Below are 22,945 nucleotides of genomic sequence, written 5' to 3'. Positions count from 1 at the left end.
CGCGCTATCTCAGAGTGGTAGGCGTCGACTAACCTCTTCAAATGTACAATAATAAATTATTTAATATTATAAATTATAAATTTTGACATAATACCTATTTAAAATAAACACTGTCTTACTCTGTCTTACGCTTACACAGGAGCAACCAGAGTACATATCCCTCTATACTCTGGGAGCAACACGGCTTCACAGCTAGTCAGTGATTTTATCGTTTTTATAGGCGTTGAATTCGGTCGCCTCCCACCAGAAGTCTATTGTTAAGCGCAACATGCAACGTTCTAGAGATTTGTTTAGCTGCCATGCTTCGCATCTACACAGTACGATACTTTTAAAGATTAATTAAAGAGGTGTTTTCTTTCTCAAGATATATCTTTGGACCACAGTATTGAAGTTAGACATCCTATAACCTTTTTCACTTTCTTAATATCCTTTCTTCTACTTCCATTTCAGTCCGGATACTAGATTGTTGTGTCTAAATGTCTTTACTCCCTACAAGCCGTAATTACAGTGTTTTCATGTATGATCAAGGTTCCTGTTGTGTTTCCAACTCACAAGTATTGTGTTTTTGATCGATTCACTTAAAGACTCCATTCTTGATATTATTTATACATATAACTTTTTTGCCTTAACTTCTAGGTCATCTTTGAGCGGGGCTATAACCACTTGATCATCAGCTAAATGATTATACAAAATATTCTCCTCATTCAATTGTACACTGATTCCAGGACTGGGTCTTCTCCACCTTTCAGAATATAAAATCGGAGAAAGACAACATCCCTGTCGCAATCCTTTAGTTACAAGGAATTTTCTAATAGGGTATTTCTTAATTTTATTTTTAATATGGCTTGTTTGTACAGTTGCTTTACTGCATTAAGTTATTTATTGGATAATTTTCCAGGAGTTGATATAACATGTTGATACATTTTTTTTCAGTCAGTTGAATTATAGTAAAAATATGATCGAGACATGACCTTCCAGCTCGGAATGCTGCTTGTTGTTCTATTTCATACGGTTCATACTCCTCTTCAACTAAATTGTTAAGATTTTTCCGTATAATCGACTAAAGGTACTGGTTACTGAGGTGCATCTGTAGTTTCCACAATAGTCTTTGTGGCCCTTTTTTAGATGGGCGTAATCGATGCTTCTTGCAATTCCTTGGGATTTCTTTTCTGTTTATGTATCTCATAAATACTCTTTCTCTGCTAGGACGTCAACTTGGATGTTCTTTTAATAGTTTTGCCGCTATACATTCAGATCTTAATTCCTTATTATTTTTCATGTATTTTATTACTATTATTTTCTACGATTTCTGCTTTTATATTAATTGATTTTAATTTAATTGAAATTCCATTTTTAGTTTTACTTCCCAATGAAGAAGAAACTGCGAAGAATTTTAAATGTCTAGTCATTAATAAAAGAGATGGAAATTGCAACTCGTTTAAATCAGCCGACCAAGTCGACTTCAGTAACAAAATTGTTTGCATGGATCCTATCTACAACGTCTTGTGGTCTTACAGTGTTATGAATAATGAATTTACAGCATACAATGTCATAGCTGCAGAACTACAAACTTTAAAGAACGTTAACAAACCTGAAGGAAAATATTTGAGTGAAATTAGAAATATTAAAGATGCCAGAAATGTTGACCGAAACGTGCAATTGTCTTCGATTCTTTCGCCAGAACTAGCTTTACCTGTCACCACAAACTGTTATGTTACACGATTTCAAGCAGCTATCAATCTGCTATGTTGCTTGGATATTTTAACGATGTCTCATGATCTGCAGATAACAGCTATAAACGAAACTGTCGACGAAAGATGCCAGATGACAGGCAAACAATATTCCAAAGAAGACTTTCAAGCGGTTAACAGATTTGAAAGCCACGGTGGCGGTTGGGGATATTCCGGACATAGCATTGAGGCTATCCGATTTACGGCCGATACAGACATATTACTTGGGGGATTCGGTTTGTTTGGAGGCAGAGGAGAGTATACTGCTAAATTGAAACTGTTAGATATTGGACCAGAAGGAGGAGAACAGGAAATCGATGGCGAGTTGTTGGCTGAAACTGAAGAAATTCCCTACGAATGTGGACCAAGACAGAAGTTTCCTATCTTATTTGATGAACCAGTATCACTACAGGTATGTATGTTTGATTTTGAATAATCTTGTTCATGAATTTTATTGTATTACTGACCAAAAACTCTCTTATGTATATTACAAAATTAACAAAAAGGGCTTAAACGTTTTTTAGATTATCTGATTTTCTTTAATTTCATATTTTAAAGAAAACATCATATTGTAAAGTTAGCTTACATTTGGAATATCTTGTGTCGGAGTAACTAACCAGTTAAGTTGCTAAATTGATCGATTTAATCTGTTTGTAGAGTATGTCTGTAGAGTACGGAGTACTAGTCAAATCTCGCATCACTTAGACCACAATAAACCCATTGTATAGAGATGTGTCTTTCTGCATAGAGATGTGTCTACTATCCCCGGTGTGTGGAGGTGTTTCCTTAGTTGATAATGACCAAATAAAAAACCAACTGTCAAGCGTAGGTTTTTCCTGGTCATTTCTAAGTCCTTCTTTGATGCTGAAGATTTCTTAGTGTTTACCCTGGCAAGTCTACGTCCTTGCCCTTCTTTGTATCTTTTCACGGTTTACGTGTGGGAGTGAAATTTGGCAATTTCCGCGATTGTTGTAGTTGACTAACCTAAAGCTACGGTTTGTTAGAACAGTGCACAGCGCACAGTATACACGTACAGCAGAATCTGTTTGTACTCGACTCACGGCAGTTTTGGGTGAGTCAGTTTGTTAGATTAGTTCACATACATATATTCTGTCGCGCTCAAAACAAGTTAAGAAATTAGTTTCACGTTTATTCTCTTAAAGGTTGTACGTTTAGAAAAATAAATTCTCGCAAACTTAACGCAATAATTTTATTACTCCAAGAAGAGGATGAAGAAGAGTTGATAATGTCAAATCTAAATGAAAGAAATAAAAATGTCAATAAAATTTTTTTCATGTCGTAATATAGAAAGCTTTTAAATTAACAGTCGAAAGAAGATTGTTTTAAAACGCGGAAAAATTTCAAGAATATTTTAGAGTTTCCAGAAATTTATTGGGAACTGATATATTGGATCCATTAGTCCTTCATCTTTCTCGGGAGAAAATTTAGTAGAGATCACTTAATTACTACAATAATAATAACTACATAAAAAATACAATTATAATTTCGGTATAGATGTGTACGCTGTGAGCTCAGCTGAACGTTTTGCGTTCAAATCAAATCGCAATCGATTCCAGCGCACACCGTCGACGTACACTGCTATTGCTCTGCAGAGCACACAACTATGCAGAACCTAACAAACCGTTATCATAAAAAAAACAATTCCTTTGATTTTGAGGAACGTGTGCGGCATTCGACTGACTGTGAGTTATGCGTCGATCACTGTTTTAATATACCATAGCTAAAAGTAACACCAGATCCTAAGAGTCTTAGGCCTGTCACCTTCCTAGCTAGTTGGTCAGCAATGCGGTTGCCTTTATTCCCATTGTGTCCCTTTATCCCACCTCAGGATGATGTTATTACCATCCGAAGATTGAGTTAGTGATTGTTCTTCACACCATGCTTCTATTAGCCTGAGAGCAACTCGTAATCTATCACATAGTATTTTCTTAAACTTACCGCTTTGCAGGACAGCAATGTCGTCTGCATAGGCTATTATGCAGAACCCGTTGTTGCTGAGTTAGTCAACCAGAGTGTCTAGAACTATGTTCAAGAGGAGTGGTGATAGCACCCCTTCCTGTGTACATCCCCTCGTAACACTATGCCTCTTACCGAAACGTGTTTTACATTTATACATTTATGCTTATTGCTCTATTGGAAAGCATATTGAATATCCATTCGCTCGCGGCCAGAGGCCCATTCTTGACATTAACCTGTTGGGTTTTTATCAAAGGCTGTCTCAATGTCTATGAATATACCTAGGGTGGATTCTTTATTATCCAGCGATCTTTCCATTTTCCCACTACTTGATACAGTGAAGAATCGGTTGATCTTCCCGAAATATGTGAATGTTTATTTGGATCAAATGGGTTGTGAACCAGAACTTCTTCCCTTGGTCTATGAACCAGGTTGACTATGAACCTAAACGATGTTAGGCTAATTAGTCGGAAAGCCTTAAGTAGGGTGTAGTTCATCCTACCTGGATTTGGTATGAAGACCACGTGTACCTATCTCCACTTCTTCTTCTTCTTCTTTTTATGTAGACATGTCTGTTTTTCAATGTGCCTCCGGTAAGTTGGCGTTCCATCGTTTTCGTGGTCTTCCTACTGATCGTCTTTCTATTGGGAAACCGTCTCTTGCCATCTTTACTACTCTATTTGTTGTCATTAGGCTTATATGATCGTTCCATTCTACTCTTCTATTTCTAACAAAGTTCTTGATGTTCTCCACCTTGCATCTTTGTCGTATATCTATACTTTTAGCTCTGTCCCATAGTGTCTTACCATCAATGTTTCTAAGTGTTTTCATCTCTGCTGTTTCTAACATCCTTTTTGTCCTCTCTGTATCAGGTCGTGTTTCTGCCGCGTATTTCATTATGGTCTGATGACTGTTTTGTAAATTATGCCTTAGATTTCTTTTCCGATATTTTTATTTCTCCATATTGTTTCATTCAGGCTCTGTTTGCTCTATTCACTTGATCTTCCACTTTAGTTTCGAGCTTTCCGTAGCTAGATAATGTGATGCCTAGATATTTAAACTCCATCACTTGTTCTATTATCTGACCTTCCAGCTCCAATTTACATCTTAGTAAATTTGCTGTTATAACCTTGCATTTTGTCTTTTTTTGGGGAAATTAACATATTAAATTTTCTGGCAGTTATATTAAATTGGGTGCAGCATACGTTGTAAATCGTCTTCACTTTAAGAGAGTAGTAATCGTCTGCATAGCAGATTATTTTAGGTTATTTCTCTCCCCTTTGGTATCCTTTTTTAGTTCTTACTTTTTTTTTATTATTTCATCCATAATCAGGTCGAACAGTAGAGGACTCAGGGAATCTCCCTGTCTTATCCCCCCCATCCCCCCCCGCTGCTTTAATAGGTTCGGTTAGTTCTTCTTCTACTTTTACTGTGTTGTTTTGGTAGATATTTTCGATCGTTTTGATTATTCCTAGAGGTATCTCTCTTGCGTACAAGTGGATAACGTCTCTCCATTTCCTAGGAATATATTTCAGAGCCAAGGAGGCTCTGAACATTCCCACAAGGTGGGAATATGCCGTCAGGCCCTGGTGTCTTAAAAGGCTTGAAAGGCACGAGAGGCCCATCTTACCTTTTCTTCTCTAATCATTGTCCTGGACAGATGCCAGGCATTCAGTGAGTGTATGATTGCTTATTCTATCCAGTTCGGTGCTTTTGAGGCGTTAGAACTAAAAAAGTGTGTTTTCATTAGGATCTCAGCACTTTCGCAAAGATTGCAATGCAAAGAAACGCAAAGTTTTTCTACCATCTTCCTTCGTTAATTTGCCAATATGCTGATGTGGGTCTTCTGGGAGCGCTTTTTGTAGCCTGAACCTGCAGGAAATCTTGGACTTCCTTACAGAAGGCTCTCCATGTAGCTCTTTGTTACGCCGCTATCTCAGAGTAAACTCTCTGTGGTTTGATTGATAAGAATTCCAATCCTATTTGAGTTAGGTGAATTTGCTCTACTGAAAGCTATTCTTGCTGTCTTCCTAACAGGTTCTAGTTTACCATCAAGAGTTGATTTTGCGATTTTCGTGGACCATTCTTATCGGACAGAATTTTTTATAAGCATAGCTTATTTTGTTTTGGATAGATATCGTATACCTTCCAATTCTGTATTAGTTTCCGGAGTTAAAGCGTTGTTATTCCGCAGAGCATCTTCTAAGAGTTGGTTGTAGAGTTCTACAATCCATCCTCCTAGCTTCTCGAGATTTATTAAGACTTTTTTCAGGCTAATAGCCAGCGGTGGTCAGGCATAGAGATGTTCTCCAATACCTGCCAGTTTTGAATTTTATTCGATATTTCAGAATTTAAGATATACAAATCTTTTCTAATAATATAGTCATAAAGAGACATAATTCGAGCGTTCATATCTCTTGCTGCACCAGCCTAATCGGTTTGATATTTACTCTTATTGTTTATTTTCAGGCACATCGCTGGTATGTCGCTTGGTGTCGCATCAGTGGCCCTAGCAGCGATTGCGGATCTCTGGCCAAACTATGGTTACAACAGAAGATCAAATTCTCTTCTATTTCAAAATCATCCAAAAAGTCCAACAACGGCACAGACGTGAACGCTGGACAGATCCCACAACTTCTTTATAAAATAGTAACGCCTGAAAATCAATCTTCGCCCAGACAAAGTGATATAAGCGAACCAATTCACATATTATCTAAAGATTTTTCAAGAACTGTTACAAGAGAATGCTTCCAGAGTTTACTTTCTCTACTGCAGTGGTCATGGAATACATTTAAATGGGGTATCGTAGAAGGACATAATCATAAGTGTCTTATACTAGTTTAGAACTAGAAAGATTGGTTTACATAAGCAGAGCTAGTTTACGCTTAATATGTACTTACACCAATGAAAATATACCCTCGACATATTAACAAAAAAATGTCGTTGGAAAACGTTCAATTAGCGGAGTGTATAGGGGAAGTTAGAACGCTACTAAAGCAAATCTTATCGGATAACATACGATAGTTATGCAGAACAAGAAGTCCAGCAGGAGCAACACTTTGAGCCATCAGTTTGATGAATAACGTTCTGGATGAATGTCATAATACATTCGTGTCATGTTTTCACGCTTTTACCCAACAGCTCATCTAAAATGGACTTGTCTGTGGTGACCTGCTTAGTGAATGCAGTAAGGTATGTTAATCTATTTATAGTGCTTACAAAATTAAGAAAATACTTGTTTGTATACATGAAAAAATGTGTTATATGTAATCTTTTCATTATATAAATAACATTTTTATCTAACTATACAGTAATTAAAATCATAAATCACATATCCGAGCAGTTTATAAGTGAGAGGTCTAGAAGCAAAACCAACAATCTCCACTTTGGATTATATGAAATAGAATGTTTTAATAAAAATTTTAGCGTTTCATTAAAGTTTTATTTTGTTTAAACTTTGATCAAATAAAAGGCAGATATCGACCACAGTTTATTCATTAAATCTTGTCCAAGTACTTTCGCTCCCTAGAGCATCTTCAGGGGCATCCGAAATAAGCCAAGAAACGTTTGTTTTTAATTGAAGAAATTAATTAACTTCGATAAAAACTCGAGTTGATGGTTGATAAAAGTTTTTATGTGAATAACGTTTTAGACTTAGTTTGTCAATTGTGGCCTATCCAACAAGAATAAAATGTTATAAACATAAAATTAAACATCACACTACACTACACAAGGACAAAATCTTTAAAATTTTTTTAAAATAGGCGAAGCTACATTATGTATGGAAACCGGAGACAAAATGGCTCCCGGTCAACCGAAATGTTGAAGTGACATGTGACATATGACAGCTTGGATGGGCAGTCAAAATCATGGATATGTGATCTGCACATTTCAAAATTCTATGAAACTTAGCATTGGCCAGAGGTCCAACTGACACTACTATAGGAAGTCAACTGATGAAATTTGAAATTATGTACAATATTTTATGTAGATTGGATAATCCAGATCTCACACTCAAACTAAAAAAACGTAATTGTCTTCTAAACTACCAAGTATAACATTGTAAAAATATATATTGCAAAAAACGAGACTGGCGATAAAGTCAAAAATGTAAAAACCTACAAGATGTTCCATTAAAAAAAAAAAGATCAGTTTGTACCACCCTTCAATATGGGTGACCTTGTATATTTGAAAATATTTTCAAAGTATGGTCCAACTGATGACCTATGCTTCAACTTTCACCTAAATATTTTTTTGTATCTCTTACGATAATTGAGTAATTGGACTTTCTTGCACTAATGCCGCACCATGTATATAGCAGTTTTATATTTAAAAAATAATAATTTCTCTGATTTTTAGGACAATGGACAACACATTTATAACACAGTCAGAGATTACTGAGTGCAATACTGTGTGCTCTTTGTGCCCCCTACTGTCAGATTAAGAAGTACGTTTCCACTAATTGGACAAAGTATTTGTTCGGAAAGTAGCTTGCATAGAGGCTTAAGTCCTTCTGACAACACAGGATTACCAATGATGAGTAATTCGGATTCACATCATTATCCCATCTTAGTTGAACAAATGAGCTACAAGAGTCAGGTGAGTACATTATTGTGTTAGTTTTATGAAAATAGTATAATAGAGAAAAGCAATGAATTAATGAAAACCTTAAAAATACCTTTGGACGGCAAAGAAAATATTATATTTGCGGTGAAATTTGTGTCGTTTCATGCTTACGGTATCAAAAGGAATAAGCTTTGGGGGTAATCTTTCCCTATTACAGAACCCTATTTGATCTGGTATACTAGTGTACCTCCCAAACAATAGCGCTTTTTGCATAATGTTATAGAAATTTTCAATAATACCCAGGTGTATGATGTTCTCTAGAAGGTTCTTCTGAATGACACCACTGATAGGATTACTAGGTATGTCTGGGTACTTTCCATTTTCCATTGTCTCTTATTTATGTATCTCTGTATTGGCGATCTTCTCGATGTGCCCAGTTTGTTGGGTAGTTCTTCAGTAAGTAGCTTTCCTATCAGTTGTAATAAATATCAGCATTTGTCGTGTTACACTTGAGGGTATTTGAACTATGTTATTCAGCGAAAATGGCAAGTAGAAAGCTCACAGTTTCAGGAAATATCTTTCCTCATATCATCCAGTATTTCGGCACATAGTCCTGGCTGACATTATTGGAATGTCGTCAATGCAGAGGATTTTTCATCCATATAAGCATTTTTATTCCATAGATAGATGGTTTTTTCCGTATTTCACGTTTCCTCAGTGTGAGCTATGTTGTGTGATCTACTGTGTAAAAACGCGTGATGTAAAGTAGATATCTCTGCTTTTGTGCCTGCTTTGGAGAATAAGATCTTAACACATTGGGCTGCCACCATAAGAGTGTTAGGTAAGTTCCCCAGGTGTTAAAGTGAAAAATGCTTACAAAACAATATTTATTCATACAAATGGTTAATAATACAAAGTAAATTTACATTCTTATATTTTTTTTAAATAGTAAGATCACGGGTGATCCTAATGGCACGCAGTAACATATTACACATGCACGTGCCACTAATATCACCGGTGATCGTGAACAACTTAATGCTTTTTAATGAAACATGTCATCATCATCATCATCAATGGCGCTACAACTCTTCGTGAGTCTTTGCCGCGTTTACTATTGAGTACAGTCAACTTCGTACAATTCATCATCATTATTTTGTTGGTCGTTAGATTCTACCGATTGTTACATTCATCTTCTTTATCAGATTCTTCGTCGTCGGTTGTGTTCTGAACCAGATAACAAAAATTCATCAGAATCCTCCTCTAACAATTGGAACAACTCCGCATCTGTCAACTTTTTATTGGTATTTGGCATACGCTGCGTTTTACTTGTACTTAAAAGTATCCATGATCTGAAAGACAAAGTAAAATTAAAAAAGTAACTTTACTAGCGCCATTTTTCATTAATTTAAATGTAAGCAAAAACATTTGAGGTTATGTAAAATAAATACTGTAATATTTTGTTTATCCTTATAAATAATTCAGCAACAAGATTTTAAAACAAATAAACTACATATGCTTACTTCACGTTTTTGTACATTGTTACTAATAGAGACTCTACTGTAATTTACTCTACTATATTACTTATTAAATAAGAGTAGATCTTTCCAATATTCAGTAGTTACTTGTAACAGCTATATTACCTGTTAATAATTGTAATGGAACATGTCATTCTTTTGTTATAGGTTGAATCTACTTCCAGTAATATTTCATGGCAATGGTGTGATGTATTGGAATGCCTCATAACATTGGCTTCAAACCCCGTTGTAAGAAGTTTGCATAAAAGTACAACTTCGTCGTCTTCGGATTTATCGAAGTTCTGTTGTCATTTGCTAGCAAGGGTATTAGCCGAATTGGTACATCAGTGTAGCTCTTCTGAAGTAAGTATGGTTTATATAGTACATCATTATAGTTATTTTAAAGTATGCATGGTTTACTTCAAGTTTTATTTATGTCTATAATACAGTCGAACCCGCCAATTAGAATACCGATTATAGGAATATCCCAGTTTAAGAAAAAGAAATGTGAGGTCTCGAAGCGTTTCCAATTTACTCCTTAATAAGTTTATCCGTTTATATGAATACGTTTTAATAAAATAATACCACTTAGTAGACTATTTTTCGGATAAACGAATAACTTTTAATGTACAATTTCCTAAAAATTTAAATCATGTCTGGTTTATTAGGGTCTGTCAGGTAAAAAATACTTTATTACTTTGTTATGAGTACCAATTCAATACTTCTTCGAAACATTCACAAGCACTCTTTCATTTCTCTAAAAATTCTATTCGCCCAGAAACCTATCTGTTAGCAAGTCAATCATGGCTTATTAAACTCGAAGATAAAGGATCTTACTTCAAAATAAAAAGTTAATTTTTTTATTTTATATAAAAAATTACACAACCTGCAAACGGGTATAAAATGCATATATAGTAAAAGTGTTATATAATACTGTGTATCAAATGACAGGACCTAGAGTTTCATCGTAGTCCAGCAGCTCTTAGCTCCAGCAATGCGCTTTGAGTGATAATCCCGTGGGTCTTGCCAGCATGGTGGAACGCGCTATCTCAGAGTTTATTATCTTCTTTTTCGCAGCTTTCGCCGACGACTTTTTCACAGCCGAACGACAATCACCGCCGACTTTCATAACTTCACTTCTGTGTAAAGTAACAGGAATGGTTGATATTGATACAACTTTCGAATCCGATTTCATCCAATGCTTCTTTTTGCTCGCTATCTTAGGCTCTGAATGTGAAATATATGATTTTTCTTGTACTGTCGCATGATGCTTAAAATAGTTTTCAGTGTTTTTAAAAACCTTTGAGTAAACTTGAGGTACAAACTTTTGGCTTTACGAAATGAGATGGTTTAGATTGTATTTGATTGTGCGATGCCATCAGTTTGTATAACTTATTTCGATAATCGTCTACAGATAGCCTGACGTCATCGTTTAACGGCACCGTGACTGACATTTCAAGAGATATCTTCTGATCAGGATTGTGGAATCTCGCAATATAGGAAGGTTCCAAAGCCTCTTCTGCTGTAAGTCTGTCGTGTGGATTAAACACCAACAATCTATTTATAAGATCAATTGCATCTGAAGGTACATTGTTGCCCAGAATCGAAACAAGGGGTATTTTTTTAACTGCTGACGCATTTTTAATCATTGAAGATCCAATCCCCGGAAATACAGAGTATTTATATCTTCTTGACTTGGCGTAGGAATGGTCGCCATTATCTTCTAGTTGGTTCACCGTAGATGTTACTGGAAATATAGGTTTTCCTAAAACCATTTCTGCAAGAATGCATCATATGCTCCATAGATCTATGCCTTTTGTATAGCTCCTATTAGCTATTAAAATTTCAGGTGCTCTATACGATCTCGTTGCCACATAGTCAGTCAGTGTAGGATCACCGTCTGATCCGTTGACGTATCCTTCTGATCCTTGCTGTGTTCATCGTCATCATCGGAAGCTGCGAAAAAGAAGATAATAACTAAAAACATTAACTTCAACCATGTCGGCAAGACCCACTGGATTATCACTCAAAGCGCATTGATGGAGCTAAGAGCTGCTAGACTACGATGAAAATCTAGTTTCTGTCATTTATACACAGTATTATATAACACTTTTACTATACATGCATTTTATACTCCTTTGCACGTTGTGTAATTTTTTATATAAAATAAAAAAAAAAAAGAAAAAAAAGTTAATGTAATTGTAATTGTTAAATAAATAGAAATTGCTAAAAAGTTTGTAATTTCACAAATACAGGTGAGCAAACTTTTAAAAAATAAGTCAGTTTCATTAACAATTGGCAAGCTAATTCATAATTAACTTGCCAATTTTTGAGAAAGGGCCCGAAATGTTCGTATTAGCGGCCCAGTTTTAAAGAAAAATGTTGAAGAAATAGTCGAAAATTTGGGTAATGCGAACTTCAAGGCGACAAATGGATGGTAATGCAGATGGAAAAATCGTTCACAAGTTTCCTTCAAGAAAATTGAAGAAGCGAAAGATGCCGATGTATCTGTCGCAAATACATGGATAACGGATGTGCTACCTTCATTAATTAAAAATTATGAAACAGCCTGCGTGTACAATTGTGACGAAACTTTGCTTTATTACCGAGCTACTTCAGACGGCACCTTTTGTTTCCCAGGGGAGAAAGCTGTGGGCGGATAAGTGTCAACCACATGACAGATTTACGATAATGTGTTGTGCTAATTCCGATGGAAGCCATAAATTGCCACTTTTTATTATTGGAAAATCAAATTGCTTGGATTACAATAATCCTGTTTAAGGAATGGCTTATTGACGACAAGAAAACGACAGTAAAAATAGAAAAGTTTTGTTATTTGTTGATAACTGCTCTACCCATAAACCTGACGTGAGGCTGAATCCATTTCTTGTCCGCCACTACAACTTCACTTATTCAACCGATGGATTAAGGGATAAGTTCTGCTTTTAAGAAAAATTATAGAAAAGTAGTACGAAAAATTATAGCAAATATGGATTTTTATGACTAGGCGTCTTCAGCTAGCTCCAGTGAGTGATATGGCAATAAAAAGCAAAAATGCTATTCATATGATGAACAAAAGTTAGCATATTATTGCGGAAAATTACATAAAAAATTGTTTTATAAAGTGCAAATTTTTCAAAGAGGTAGAAATTATATAACCCGTAGACGAAAATTTTTCAGGATTTGGTTTAAATTCCATTCCATCGACAAGTCCTAACCGCTTGTAATATTATAATCAGTTTTCTGTAGGGCCAATCCAATGTCAATTTTTCTAATTAATATAATTTCAAGCAACAAGTGATTAATATTTTATGTAACAAAAAAATCTTATATAAAACTTATTACAGGAAGATCTGCAAGGAAATTACGGCAGAATTTTACATATGACGCCATCTCGTTTTACTAGAACAAATCAATCTAGAACTTGGAATACAGGTAATGGTTCACCTGATGCAATTTGTTTTCAAGTTGATCGTCCTGGAATATCGATAATTGGAGTAGGAGTTTACGGTGGTATTGGTCATTACGAATACGAACTCGAACTTTTGGAAGATGTAAGTACCTATTATTAAATATATTTATATTTCTAGCTATCATCAGGATAAGAATATTGTGTCTTCCTGACTTTAATAATTATATAAGTTGTATAAAATGTTATTTAATTGGAGTTTAAATATTTCTAAGATCCATTTTTTGTATCTTAATTTAAGTTATTTTTTTTTTCTTTAAATGGACTTTTGAAAGAAATCTCGCATTAAGGTGCTTATCCAGATTTCTTGCTATATCAGCAATGGGGATCTTATTGCTATTTATTTCAATTAGCAAATATTGCTCTCCCCAATTAGTGAATTTTATCCTGCATTTTCTCGTTCATCATTAATGTGGTTATTTCCAATTTTCAACGTATCATTGATCACTATACTTCGTTTTAAAAATATTGATAGCACAGTTTTTATGACATAAATAATAATTCCCATAACGTAATGTCCAGTAACAAAGAATTTTAAACCTACAGTTTCAAACAGTACCTGTCCCGATATAAAATATTATCAATAAGAAGCACCTAGTGTTTCTTCTTCTTCTTTTGGGATCATAAGCCTGGATGGGTATTTGCCTGTCTGGCTATCTCCTTCCATTCAGATCTCTCTTAGGCCCTTCTCCTCCATTGTCTTATATTCATGGTTTTCAGGTCCTCTTCCACGTCATCCAATCATCTCGTCTTGGATCTTCCTTTTTTCAGCCTTCCTACCGGTTTTCACTGTAACATCTTCTTTGTCGTTTTCGTGTCTTCTTGTCGCTGAACATGGCCCAGCCATGACAGTCTTTGTCTTTTCACAGATCTTACAACGTCATACCCTTCATTCAATTCATTAACCTCGTCGTTTCTCCTGATTCTCCATCTGCCGTCTTCCTCTTGCACCTGGCCATATACTTTTATCAGTATCTTTCTCTCGAATGTCTTGAGTTGGGCTGAGCTGCAGTTTCCTCTGTAGATTCCGTTATTATTGTTTTTAATGTCGCAATTTTCTGCCGCAATTTTGCCCCCACAAGATAGTGATCTGAGTCAGAGTTCGCCCCGCGATACGTTCTGACATGTGGTCAATTTGGTTGGCTTCATTGGTTCCTGGTATTTTCCATGTTCCTTTATGGATATCTTTTCTCTGGAAGTTAGTGCTGAAAACTACATAATTATTTGCTGTTGCAAGTTGTCCCTAAGTCCATTTTGACTGGTTTCATTGTGCAAACTATGTTTCACAAATATGTTTACGAAAGCACCTACTGCTTAGTAGTTTTAAATTTACATGACGCTCTTGTATATAAACCCTCTACTAGTACTGTTCGGGGTATAGTTTCTAAGTATTCCACCATGACAGAAGTTAAAGAAACAACCATTTATAGAAGGAAAGCTCAGCAATTTGACCAATAAAATATTATAAAACAAACAAATCAAAGTAAAGAATATTAATTTTATTAGGATACATTCTTTATAAGAAACCAAATAGACTATATTATGATAGGAAAAAGATTTAGAAACTGTATAAGATCCGTTAAAACATCTCCAGGCGTTGACATAACTCAACAATTATATGGGCCAGGCATTCCAGTGACACCAGACTCCACTCCATATGGAACAACGGAGAATTTTAGTAAACGAACTTTTACTTTCATTTTATATCGGTAGTGTCAAAGATTTTTTATATTTTGACGAAGCTGATCTTGCCTTCTCGATTCCTATCTTAATTTTTGTCGATTGCTTTCACTGTTCCTTTGAAACGTTCTGTCATAAAAACTGTGATCATATGTATTTCCCAACCAGTATAGCAAATAATCATTTTCTTGTCTAGACAACCTCTTTAAATACTGTGGATTGCCATGCTCATTCACACCGTTGGAACAGCTTGGAAGTTACTAGAGGATCGTTTGGACCAGAGGATTTTCCTCCAGATATTATTGAAATAAAATTTGACAGAGCGATCTCAGTTAAGGTAAGGTTAATTAAATATTTAAAGTAAATAATGTCCTTTAAGTTAATTTCATATTTTTGTACTTTAGGAAAACATTAAATATGCAGTACGATTACGAAATCATGGAGGACGAACTAACAATGGAGATGGTGGATTAAATTCTATTAAGGGATCTGATAATACAATTTTTACATTTTCTACATGTTCATTAAGTTTTAATGGTACAACTCTTACTAGAGGCCAAATTCCAATTATTTTATATTACAGGTAGTGTATATTTTTTCTATTTGAAATATTTATATGTTGTTACTAATTGGTTAAAATGAGTCGTTTTGAATAAATCACCTGATAGTGGAACTGTAAAAATTGCGAAACAGCTCAGTCCACAGGGGAGACGTTTCTATGTAAAAATTAATCTGTTAACCAAACAATCACTCCCGTCTCGTTCAAATGATATGCCAAATATTTCATATGTCAATAGGATTAATAAATATATATGAACATGAAGATAAAGATTTAACCTACATATACCTTTAAGAAAGTTTAAATGAAACGGCATAGAGAGGTTAGGTATGATTAAGAAAACAATGTAAAAAGATTATAAGAAGATTATAAAAAATTATCAACTACGAATATAAAACACTAACACCAGTAAAGAAAATGAAATGGATACAAAAAAATGGAATGTGCAAAAGCTGGGAGATGCGGTACGATACGAACTGCAGAACGGTACTCGGAAAACATCACCAACAGGCTAAGGAATCAAAATGTAAATGAAGGAAACCAGACATATATAGACTCCTACTGGACCAGAATAAAGGAAGACATTGAAGCAGCAGCGAAAGAGAAAATAGGAACAGAAATTCGTGCCCGTAAAAATCATTAGTTTGACGATGAATGCAAGAATGCAACAAAAGAAAAAAATTAAGCCTACAGAAAGATGCTTACTCGACGAACTAGAACAATTGTAAAGAATTACCAGACAAAAAGAAGCGAAGAAAAGAGGTTACACAAAAAAAAACGAAACCACTTAAATGAGGAACTTAAATATACAGAAAACCTCAACAGAGAGAAATAATTCAGAGCATTCTATAATAAAGTTAACATCAACAGAAAAGAATTCAAGGAAACCACAAGTCAGAATGACAACCTACTAACAACAAGGAAAGATGTATTGAATAGATGGGTGAAATATTTTAACCAGGCACTTAATATAGAGGAAGAAGAAGAAAACCTGGAAGACGAGGGAGTTGAGGTAAGGGAAATAAACGAGAGGGAAGAGGAACCACCAACGATTCTTGAAGTTAAAGATGCAGTAAAAAACTAGCCAGAAACAAATCGCCTGGAATAGATAATAATAGATAATATATAAAGAAGGTGACGATGATACCATAATGGCATTACAGCAAGTTATAAAAGAAATATGGACACAAAAATCCCTCCTCAATGATTGGAATATTGGAATAATTTGCACCATACACAAAAAGGAGATATCTTTGAATGCTGTAACCACAGGGGAATTTCGCTTCTAAATGCAGCGTATAAAATATTTTCCACAGTACTATGTCGCCGTATGGCACCATATGCAGAACGGATAGTAGGAAAATACCAGGCTGCTTTCAGAGGTCGTAAATCGACAATTCATCAGATTGCAAGCCTGAAACAATTTTGGAAAAAACACTGGAATATGGCATTGATACTTATCACATATTTATATACTATAAAGCAGTCTACGACTCTGTAAATAGAAGAGAAATGTTCAAAGCAATGAAAGAGCTAGGAATATAAAATCAGTTGGTAAATTTAACAAAACCCACTCGTGAAAAAGTTGAATGTAGAGTACGAATTCAAGGGGAACTATCTGAGCCTTTTATAACAAATAACGGGTTGCCAGGGAGACCCTCTCTCCTGTATACTGTTCAATCTGGCTTTGGAAAAAGTAATACAAACGTCACAAACCACAAACACTGGTTCAATATATAATAAATCAGTGCAAATCCTGACCTATGCTGATGATATCAATATTGTTGGGAGAACGGAAAACGCTGAACGAGAGACGTATGTAGCATTAAAAGAATCAGCTACAAAAATGGGTTTAATAATAAACATAAACAAAACGAAGTATATGAAAATAAGCACGCAACCACAAATTCTACGACCACTTGTTATAGAAAACGAAGTCATCTAAGCAGTGAACGAATGTGTATACCTGGGAGCGCTCCTTAATACTGAAAATAATACTACCCCAGAGCTAAACCGCAGAATTTGCACGGAAAAAAAAATGGTATTTTGGGCTCAGCCTCCTCCTTAAATCCACAATTATATCGAGAAATACAAAAATAAAACTCTACAAAACAATAATACGCCCAGTCCTAACATATGGTTCAGAACCTGGACTCTAAGAAAAAATAATGAAAACGTTTTAGGATGTTTCGAAAGAAAAGTGCTAAGGCTAGATTCGCCTGCAGCAGTGAATGACAATGAAGTGTTGAGAAGACGATACAACTTCGAACTTTATAGAATATACCAGGAACCTGATATCGTAAAACATATTAAGATAAGACGTCTGAGATGGATAGGACATATAATGCGGATAGAACAAAATGACCCAGTTAGAAAAACGCTCCTTGATAGACCCATTGATCAGAAAAGAAGAGGAAGACGGAAGGCGAATTTATGAAACAGTGAATGACAATAAAGTGTGGAGAAGACAATACAACTTCGAACTTTATAGAATATACTCGGAACCTGATAACGTACAGTGATAGATCGTAGTGTAGATACAGTGTTATACAAAGAATAAATGAGATGAAATAAATGAAAATTTAAATTGGACAATAATAATTAAACAGAATATTTAGTTGAAAGAAAAGTTGACCAACAACTATTTTTAGAAGAAAAAAATAAATAAAACAAAACAGAAAGTTAACAAATGCATAAAATCAAAAGAAATTGGGAGTAAAATAATTATTTGAAGAAAAATAACAAACATGTAATGTTTATAATGTTATAATATATATTATATAAATATAAATAATTTATGTTTAAATAGTGAATCTTACCATTTTTTATATTTGTGATATTTGTACTTTGTTATATGTTTTCTTTCCGTTTTGATATCCATATGAGTCTTTTTAGTCTTTCCGGATTTTAATATTTAAAAACATAACCTTAAAAAATGGTTTTCTTCCCTTTTCTTTTTTGTTGTTTTGTATCTATCTTTAACGTGTTTCTCACCTCTAAACGACCCTGTCCAGACTCTACCAGTACTGAGCAACGGAACCTTCGAGTCACATAGTGTGTCAATTTTTTAAGTTTACTTCTTAGTAATTTAGTTCATTATATACGGTACACCACATCTCTCACCAACCCCCTTTTCCCCCAGAAAAAATGAACAGTCATGTCTCGAAGAGGCGAAAGCCTCAATGAGATCGTCATAACTTTGTTCGTCAATTCGTAGGGACACCACAAAATATTTATTTATATATAAATTTTATTCTATGATAATCTTCAGGATATGATCTTGTCTCTAGATTTCTAGTTTTACTATTTTACAGATAATTTTTAATATTAATTTATTTTTTAGTAATCCTTTGGAAAGTGGAAGAGCTGCTACCACAAAATTGGAACAACAAGCTCGAATTGCAGCTTTGTCAATGACTAGCGCTATTATTCAAAAAGCTAGTAACTTGTTAGTATCGGCAAGAGAAAAGGCTGAGGAGGTTCCGTCGGCAGAAATCCTTAGTAAATCTTGTATAGTGACAACTCTTTTACCACTGGTTTTGGCGCATATAAGTCCTTTGGTAACCAGCGATTCTAAGGTAAGTCCTAGTAAAATATAAGAGTGTAAGTAATAGGATAATTAATGTCAACAATCTGGAACATAAATTATCTTGAGATCAAAGTTTTTAAATAATTTATATTTTTTTATTATCTGTTTTAGAGTGCAGTTCATATTTTGAACCTAATTCAGGAGTTACTCCCACATGTGGCAGCTCTTAATTTAATGGGTACACCATGTGGTGCCATAAAATCTGCCTCAAACCTTAGCACATCTTCAAACCACGAAAGTTTAGATCACAAAATTGAAACCACTAGTCATCATTATACTCTTGTAGAAAGTGAACATCCTTATAAATCGGCGACTGTTTCGAATTACAGGTTAGTATATTAAGTAACATCGAAAAACATGCAAAATATTTTTTATTCGGTGCTATCTTAACTAGTGAAATTTAGAAATCCTAACTGTGTATCTATTCAGCCTTCAGCAATTATAAAAGACAACTTAGAATCCAAATCCATATTTACTGTTATTACTCGTTTTTATTATTCCTTATTATTACGTCTAGGATTAGTGTATATACCTACTTTATGACTTGGAAGCATGTACATTAAAACAAGTGCATCTAAATAAGTTGGCGGCCTTTGAATTTTGGTGTTACAGAAGAATCCTACGAAAAGCATGGACTCAAAGAATGTCAAACGCAGAAGTTACTAGAAGAATAGGAAATGAAGCTGAAATAATATTTACTATTAAAATAAGAAAATGGAAGTACTTAAGCCATGTTATGAGAGGGCAAAGATACTCATTATTGCAGCTTATTATGCAAGGCAAAATTCGAGGAAAGCGAAATGTGAGAAAACGAAGGATATTGTGGCTTAAGGACTTGAGGGAATGGTTTGTGTGCAGAACTATTTAGAGCGGCAGTCAACAGGCTCCGCATAGCCATGACGATTGCCAACCTTCGAAAGAAGATGGAACTTTAAGAAGAAGAGGAAGTGTATACTTACTCTGTAGCTATAAAGCCCATCGTGGGTCTTGGTTGATTCACCGGCCTCCATTTCTTCAAGTCCATCATAAGGTCTTTGCCCATCTCTAAGCCTATGGTATTGAGATCTTGGGGAATATTGTCTCTCCACCTGGTGCATGATCATAACGGTAGTCTTCTTCCTTCTGGGTTAGACTGCCATACTATTTTCGACTATCGGTCATTTTGTTCTCTTTGGGCGTGACCTACCTATCTTAACCTCTGCGCCTTGCCTTTTCTTACAATGCCAATTAATTATTGGGGCATATATTTTCAACACTTTCCGTTCGAAGCAACGTAATTTTTCTTCTGTGTCTTTTATTAGTGTCTAGGTTTCGAATCCATACAATATTATCGGTTTTATAACAGTTTTGTATATGCAGACAGTGTATATATAACAAGATTGTTACAGCTGTCACCGGTTCTCGCATTCATTGCTTGCGATCGTTCCAGCTATCTGCTTGTAGAGCCCTATCTTTCAATGCACCATTTCCAGGCAGAAGAACGAGCGGCCAATTTTATGTAGGAAATGTCTATTCGCTTGACTCTCGGACCAAAATTGACGCCAATATAGCCGATTAACCAAATTTGATAAAAATCCAAGGATCCAAAAATCAAAATTCCAACCCCCTTGGAAAATTTTTTCCAAATTTTACAAAAAAAAATTTGTTTAATGTTTTGGTACATGCACTTGGTCCAGCTTATTCCAAACTTGTGTTTTTTTCTGATCCCCTAACCCCAGTTTTCCGGAAAAGAGGAAAAATCTAATTAAAAAATCTACAGTTTTTTCGATTTTCCGGCAAAACCGTGCATAATTTCTAGTCACATGTATAGATTTTTTTAATCAGCATGTCACCTTTAATCGAAATAATTCAAATTTCAAACAAAATATACACTTTTAATTTTCTCGAAATTTACAGCGAATACATACATCCCAGTGAAACTTTTTCTCACGAACCGTTAGATGTAGGAAAATTCTGAGTATGGCAGAAGAACAAGCGGCCAATTTTATGTAGGAAATGTCTATTCGCTTGACTTTCGGACCAAAATTGACGCCAACATAGCCGATTAACGAAATTTGATAAAAATCCAATGGTCTACAGTTTTTTCGATTTTCCGGAAAAACGGTGCATAATTTCTAGCCACATGTTTATTTTTTTTAACAGCAAGTCACCCTTGATCAAAATAATTCAAATTTCAAACAAAGTACTCACTTTTAATTTTCTCGAAATTTACAGCGAATACATACATCCCAGTGAAACTTTTTCTCACGAACCGTTAGATGTAGGAAAATTCTGAGTATGGCAGAAGAACGAGCGGCCAATTTTATGTAGGAAATGTCTATTCGCTTGACTCTCGGACCAAAATTGACGCCAACATAGCCGATTAACGAAATTTGATAAAAATCCAATGGTCTACAGTTTTTGCGATCTTCCGGCAAAACGGTGCATAATTTCTAGCCACATGTTTATTTTTTTTTTTAACAACAAGTCATCCTTAATCAAAATAATTCAAATTTCAAACAAAGTACTCACTTTTAATTTTCACGAAATTTTCAGCAAATACAGACATCCAAGTGGAAATTTTCCTCGTACCGTTAGATGTAGGAAAATTCTAAGTATGGCAGAAGAACGAGCGGCCAATTTTATGTAGAAAATGTCTATTCGCATGACTCTCGGTCCAAAATTGACGCCAATATAGTCGCTTAACCAAATTTGATAAAAATCCAAGGGTACCCCCCTTGGAAAATTTTTTCCAAATTTTACAAAAAAAAAAATTTGTTTAATTTTTGTCACATGTATAGATTTTTTTAATCAGCATGTCACCCTTATTCGAAATAATTCAAATTTCAAACAAAATATACACTTTTAATTTTCTCGAAATTTACAGCGAATACATACATCCCAGTGAAACTTTTTCTCACGAACCGTTAAATGTAGGAAAATTCTGAGTATGACAGAAGAACGAGCGGCCAATTTTATGTGGGAAATGTCTATTCGCTTGACTCTCGCACCAAAATTGACGCCAACATAGCCGATTAACGAAATTCGATAAAACTCCAATGGTCTACAGTTTTTTCGATTTTTTGGCAAAACAGTGCATAATTTCTAGCCACATGTTTATTTTTTTTTAACAGCAAGTCACCCTTAATCAAAATAATTCAAATTTCAAACAAAGTACTCACTTTTAATTTTCACGAAATTTACAGCGAATACATACATCCCAGTGAAACTTTTTCTCACGAACCGTTAGATGCAGGAAAATTCTGAGTATGGCAGAAGAACGGGCGGCCAATTTTATGTAGGAAATGTCTATTCGCTTGACTCTCGGGCCAAAATTGACGCCAACATAGGCGATTAACGAAATTTGATAAAAATCCAATGGTCTACAGTTTTTGCGATTTTCCGGCAAAACGGTGCATAATTTCTAGCCACATGTTTATTTTTTTTAACAACAAGTCACCCTTAATCAAAATAATTCAAATTTCAAACAAAGTACTCACTTTTAATTTTCACGAAATTTTCAGCAAATACAGACATCCAAGTGGAAATTTTCCTCACGAACCGATAGATGTAGGAAAATTCTGAGTATGGCAGAAGAACGAGCGACCAATTTTATGTAGAAAATGTCTATTCGCTTGACTCTCGGACCAAAATTGACGCCAATATAGCCGATTAACCAAATTTGATAAAAATCCAAGGGTACCCCCTTGGAAAAATTTTTCCAAATTTTACAAAAAGAAAAAAAATTTGTTTAATGTTTTGGTACATGCACTTGGTCCAGCTTATTCCAAACTTGTGTTTTTTTCTGGTCCCTTATCCCCAGTTTGCCGGAAAAGAGGAAAAATCGAATTAAAAAATCTACAGTACTCTGAGATAGCGCGT

At 34.9% G+C, this 22,945-nt stretch overlaps 1 pseudogene; it reads left to right on the top strand.

Moving 5' to 3' along the window:
• The window catches only part of LOC140444372 (E3 ubiquitin-protein ligase MYCBP2-like), a 64,957-nt pseudogene that overhangs the window by 32,718 nt on the left and 9,294 nt on the right, over window positions 1-22,945 (top strand).

Source organism: Diabrotica undecimpunctata, chromosome 6, assembly GCF_040954645.1.
Source record: "Diabrotica undecimpunctata isolate CICGRU chromosome 6, icDiaUnde3, whole genome shotgun sequence".
Classification (NCBI taxonomy): domain Eukaryota; kingdom Metazoa; phylum Arthropoda; class Insecta; order Coleoptera; family Chrysomelidae; genus Diabrotica; species Diabrotica undecimpunctata.
Note: the sequence above shows the minus strand (reverse complement) of the source record. Positions and strands in the feature narration are given on the sequence as shown.